Genomic DNA, 6,741 nt, shown 5'->3' on the forward strand with positions numbered 1-6,741 from the left:
TTTTTTTTTTTTTTTTTTTTTTGCTGTGCCTACTTTTTTTTCAGTTTGATGTAATTCTGTTTGTTTATTTTCACTTTTGTTACCTATGATTTTAAGGTCTTATCCACAAAGTTCTTGCCCATATTCATAGGTTTTATTCTAGAAGTTTATAGTTTTGGCTCTGAAATTTAAGTCTTTAATCCATTCTGAGTTAACTTTTGTATATGGTGTGAGACAGGGGTCTAATTTCATTCTTCTGCATGTGATGTACAGTTTTGTCGCAACCATTTATTAAAGAGACTGTCCTTTCTTCATTGTGTGTTCTTGGCACCTTTGTCAAAAATGATTTGGATGTAGATGCATGAGTTTATGGGTTCTGTATTGTTCTTTTCATCTATGTGTCTGTTTTTATGCCAGCATCATACCATTTTGGTTACTATAGTTTTGTAGTATATTTTGAAGTCAGGAAGTGTGATGCCTTCAGCTTTTGATTCTTTTGATCAAGATAATAAACTCAATAAAGTTTCAGGATATAAAATCAGCATACAAAATTAGAAATGTTTTATACACCAAGAGCAAACTCTCTGAAAAGAAATTTTAAAAGTCTTTTTTACAATAGCTACAAAAAAATTTAGGAATAAACTTAACCAAGGAGATAAAAGGTCTCTAAGACAAAAACCACAAAACATTGATGAAAGAAATTAAAGAAGACATAAATAAGTGAAAAGTTTTCTGTGTTCATGGATTGAAAGAATGAAATCATTAAAATATCCATACTACCCAAAACAATCTACAGATGTAGTGCAATCCCTATCAAAATACCAACGACATTCTTCATGGAAATATATGTTTAAAAATCCTAAAATTTGTATGGTACCACAAAAGACCTGGAATAGCCAAAGCTATCTTGAGGAAAAAGAACAAAGCTGGAGGCATCATACTACTTGACTTCAAAATGCAATTCAGAGCAAATAATCCTAAATGCCACTACTTGGTAGACATTTTAAAAGCTATAACAGTACGTAAACACATTCCTCACTTTAAATAGCTTAGAATCGAGCTGAGAAGATAAGCTCTAAGGGGAGAGGGAGAGACAAGTTCAAAGGAACTGAGAAGTTCAAAGGAACATAATTGTGCATGGCTCCTGCTTTCCAAGAAGGGCTTTATAGTGAGCGCAGGACTTGGGCAAAATCTCAGACAACAAGTAGAGGTTAAGTCAATGTGGAAAAGAGTAAAGACGTCTTAGGGAGAGAGAAAAAAAGATTGGTTGGTGTGGAGAGAGCTCATTTGACCTGGGCAACTCTTCCTTCATTTTTCTCAAACAGAGCAGCATTTGCCGAGTTATTGCTTTGCTTGCAGTTTCTTTGTTTGCCAGAGAGAGGGATGCATGTGTGGGGGCGGGGTTAGTGTGGAGGGGACAGTGACCGAGAGAGGGAGAGAGACAGAGAGAGAGAGGGAGCTAGAGAGAGAAAAGAGGGAATACACTATTATTATCCTTTTTCTGGTGATAGTTTTCTGATTCTTGGCAAACAATTCATTTTCCAAAGGATGAACAAATGTTGGACTATTTTTCCAGTTCAAGAACCCGGCTGGAGGTCAAGGTGCACACTTACCTACTCATTAGGCTGAGGAGCTGGTTGGGTGGCTAAGGATTATTCTCTAGACAAAGGGATTTTAGCCTTACCTCAACCAAATGTGCTCTTTTATATTTTGTAATGCCCCTGATATTAATCTGAAATAAAATCTATAAGCCATTTTCTACATATATGATTTCATAAATCGATATCATACTCTAACTGTATTATAAAGAAATAAAGGATATGTATTTTATAAGAAAAATCATATATATATGTTCCATTTTTATATTTCAAGAGATATCTGTTAGATCACAACCACGATAGAAAACAGGATCTGACAGATGCTAGTGCCTATGCATAGATCTATGGGAATGCTGATGGTGGGGTTGCTTTGATGTTAACATGAGTGCTGTGGTGTTCTTAAATGGTGAACAACACTTACTAATATTCTAAGTAAAACAAAGTCCAATTTTCCTTTCACCTCATCAATCTCATTTCTGAAATAGTCATTGTGTATTAGGAACATGCAAATAATACTCTGTCTATATATCAAAGAAGAGTGAGCATCCAAGCCTAGTTAATTGCAAGTATACTATTACTTATTTGAGACTGTCCTGTTCACTGTTGCCCACCTAGCAACCCTGGTGCATACCTCCATACATGTCAGTAGTGTCCTTCCATCATTATGATTCTAAATCATCCCTCTACATGTCTAAATTGTTCTCTGGTGGCAATAGTACCTCCATTAAGAACCACTGCCTAGTTTCAATCAAAATCTACTATTAGAGCAGTTTTTTAAAATGAGAGGAAGATAGAAGACATGACTTTGCAAACCCTTAATTCTATGTTAATTGCATATCAATAAGTACTAAATGTTGGGAACGTAATAGGCACTCTGCTGTAAGGGACTTTTCCCCATATTGATCAGTAGATGTTCCCAACTCTAGAAACACATTTCAACATCTAAATGAAGACTATCTGTATTTTCTATTAGTGAAAGAGGCTGGAAATAAGCAAGGCAGGGCATGGGGAAAGAGGACATAGTGTTTCTAACCCAGGTAGAAAAGGTATTAAACAGTAAAGACATTTATAGTTTTAACCATTGCTAGGGTAAAAAAGAGAATTCTGACCCCTAGGTTTTGAGGATCCCACATATAACACTGAACAATGACTCAGGAAGACAGTGGGAGGGATAAGTAGGAGAGGTGCTGACGTCTGTCTCTCAACTGCTCTGAATACCACAGTATGACGGGTAAGCCTTAAGGCAATCTAAGCCACTGAGGACCGGAAGTGGAAATTCCCCTCCCTGCATCTGCACATACTCCAAAGGCTGAACTCCAGTGACCTTGAAGCTCCCCTTGAAGGCCAATGTAACCTGATCTCAGTTAGATGAAGTGATGCAGGAGCACACAGAGTGACTGGCTCTAAACTGGAGAAATCTAGGGAAGTAATTGGCTTGGGCTGACTATGGCACAACCTTAACCTGAATCATTTCAGAACAAGAGATCCTGGTTCTCTTGTGAAAGTAAAAAAAAAGCTTGAAAATATGCTCAATTATCCAAGGCATATGAGTGGGCAGTTTCATATACTACTCATAAGAGTATAAATTGGTACCTTAGTCTGGAAAGAGAATTTGGCAATAAAGAAAATGTCCAAATAGATAGATACATTTTTAAAAAGTTGTATCTTTTGACCTAGTGATTCTTCTTGAAAAATCTAAACTAAATAACACAAACCAAAATGATTTGTGTATAATGATTCCCATTTTGGAAATGTATAAATAGTAACGACTTAGCAACTCTTTGAACCAAAGATTCTCTAGACAGTTATTTAGTGTAAATATCTGAAGAACATAGGTACAAAAATGGTCTATATATGTATACACATATAATAAAAATTTCTCACACTTGTATATATTTTGGATCTACAATGATTATTTTTTTTGCCTTGCATTGTTTGATGCCAGCTTTTGTGTTTTTATATGTAATTAGATGGCTATGATTATTTACACTCAATATATAAATATAGTAGGGCTCTTCAGGTAGTAATCACAATATTCTTAAATTAATATTATTAGTACTACTTTAAACATTTTTTTCTTTTAAGTAATAGATGTTCACACGACTTAAAGAATTAGAAAATACACAGAAACAAATTAATAAAAAAATTAGAATCCCTGCTAGGATTTAAATGTTGGTCTCTTCTAAAACATTTGTTGAAATTTAATTGCCATGGTAACAGTACTAAGAGGTGGAACCGCTGAGAAGTGATAGGTGCTGTTATAGAAGGGCAAGTTCAGCCTCTCTCTTGTCCTCTAGGGCAAGTTCAGCCTCTCTCTTGTCCTCTCTTGACTTTCTGCCTTCTACCATGAGATGACGCAACAAGGAGGCCCTTGCTGGATACTGGCCTCTTGATCTTGAACTTCCCAGCCTCTAGAACTGGGAGACGATAAATATATCTTTATTCTAAATCACCCAGTCTCAGGTATATTCCCTTACAGTAGCAAAAACAAACTAAGAAACTTCCCTAAATTCCAATACACAGAAATAACTTCTTAATATTTTGGCATCTGTTCTTCAAAAATTCCCCTCACCCACATTTATGCCCTTTTCAAATAACAGAAGACACATACATTTTCTCTAATATTTCTCAGAGTATGTGGCTTTTCCTTCTCGATCTCTATAAAAGTCAAGGAAATAATGAAGCTTGAATGGAGGTGTAGATTTAGTTTTATTTATCTGTCAATCAGTGCTAAATCTAGATCCATAATGTAATTCCTCGTGTTGTTAGATTTACCACATTTGACTGTGTGTTAAAACAAATATAGAACATTGCAAAGTACCAAATATGACACACTAATGTTTTCACCACTTGAAATGCACAAATATTGACCTTTTTCAAAATGCTTCAGAATAAGAATTATTTTTAAAGTTTACATCCCCTATGTAGCTTTTCCCGGTCTTAGCTCTCTCCTTTTTTCCCCTCCCTATGCAGAAACAGCCACTATCATTAAGTTTATTATGTAAACTTTCAGTGTACTAGCACAGAAGCTTCTGGAGGGCAGAGATTTTGACTACTGCTGTGTCTTTGGTAACCTTAGTAGAATAGGTGCTCAAATATTTGCTGAACAAATAAAAATTTATCCATAACCCATATATAACACATAGTTACATATATGACATATGTATGATCATATATAAAATATATGTCATGGTATTTTTGTGTACTTTACAACTGTATACAAGTGGTATCATACTGTAGCTATGGATCAACTTCTATAAGTAGCTTTTTATTTAATATTAAGAACTAGATTATATATTTACTGAATATATTCACATATGTATATCTCATACATTCATTTTATTTTTGTACCAATTTTATTTAGCACTAATGTATGCAAATGATTTCTATTTAAAGTGCACAATTGAATAAGTTGTACACATTCATAAATCCACCAGCAAAATCAAATTATAAATCATTCCATCATGGCCGAGAGTGGTGGCTCACACCTGTAATCCCAGCACTTTGGGAGGCCGAGACGGGCAGATCATGAGGTCAGGAGATCGAGACCATCCTGGCTAACATGGTGAAACCTTATATCTATCAAAAATGCAAAAAAATTAGCTGGTCATGGTGGTGGGCACCTGTAGTCCCAGCTACTCAGGAGGCCTGAGGCAGAAGAATGGCGTGAACCCAGAAGGTGGAGCTTGTAGTGAGCCGAGATCATGCCACTGCACTCCAGCCTGGGCAACGGAGCGAGACTCCATCTCAAAAAAAAAAAAAAAAAAAAAAAAAATTTCATCACATCCAAAATATTCCTCATTCCTTTTCCTTTTGCCCCTCACTCAAGGCAACCACTGAATTGCTGATGGTCACTATATATTAGTTTGAATTCTGTATATATTATACGCATTTCCTTGTGTCCACCTTCCTCCCTTAAACTGAGTATGAGATTCATTGATACTGTATGTTTCAGTATGTTTTCCCTTTTTATTGAGGAGTGCTATTCCAATGCATGGATGACCACATTTTGTTTATCCCCTCACCTTTTAATGGACACCAGGCTGTTTGCAGTTTTTGGCCACCATGAACTTAGCTGTTATGAACATTCATGCACATGTCATTGTTTTGACATGTTTTCATTTTCTCTTGAGAAAATGCCAAGGATCATATGGTAGATATACCTTTAATTTTTTGAAAATTTCCCGTTATTTTCCCTGTATCATTGTCTCTTCTCCTACTGTACTATAAGTTTTCTGAATTTGTTTCACGACTCTCTGAAACTCTTTATTATTTTTCTTTTTTTCTTCTGTATTCAAGTTGCATGCTTTTCATTAATCTATTTCAAGTTGATTAATAGATTAATCAATTTTCTATAGGACCACTTAGTAAATATTATTAAAATACATAAAAAAAGTTGTATTTTATATGTAATAAAGTTAATACAATTAACATTGGATGATGTATTTTAGGACCTTTTTCATATGTTCTATTTCTTTGCTAAAATTTACTATATTCTTGTTCACTTTAAGTTTGTCTTTACCTTACTGACCATCATTATAACTATTGCATTAAAGACTTTGTCTGATAGTTTCAGAATCTGGGTCATCTTGGTGTTGGCATCTATTACTTATCTTTTTCCTTGAGAATAGTTCATGTTTTCTTGGCTTTTAAAAAATCTTATTTTGGGATATTATCCAGGACCTTGAAAATGTTGTGTTGTGTTAACTCAATTTGATTACATTGTTCTACCCAAAGTATTGCTGTCTCTGTTTAGGAGGGAGTAAATTTGGGTAGACACACATTTTCAGATATCATGCCTGAGCTCAGTTAAGGATTTTTTTCTCTCATTTTTCTTTTAACTTTTATTTTAGGTTCAGGGGTACATGTGTAGGTTTTATATATAGGTAAACTTGTGTCATGGTGGTTTGGTATACAGATAATTTCATCACCTCGGTTCTATGCATAGTACCCAATAGGTATTCTTTCTGATCCTCTCTCTCCTGTAGGATCAAGTAGGCCCTAGTATCTGTTGTTTCCCCCTTAGTGTCTATGTGTTTTCATTATCTAACTCTCATATATAAGTGAAAACATGAGGTATTTGGTTTTCTGTTCCTGTGTTAGTTTGCTTAAGATAATGGTCACCATCTCCATCCATGTTGCTGCACAGGACATGATCTTGTTC

This window comes from Rhinopithecus bieti, unplaced genomic scaffold (genome assembly GCF_001698545.2).
Source record: "Rhinopithecus bieti isolate Rb0 unplaced genomic scaffold, ASM169854v2 scaffold_10315, whole genome shotgun sequence".
NCBI lineage: Eukaryota > Metazoa > Chordata > Mammalia > Primates > Cercopithecidae > Rhinopithecus > Rhinopithecus bieti.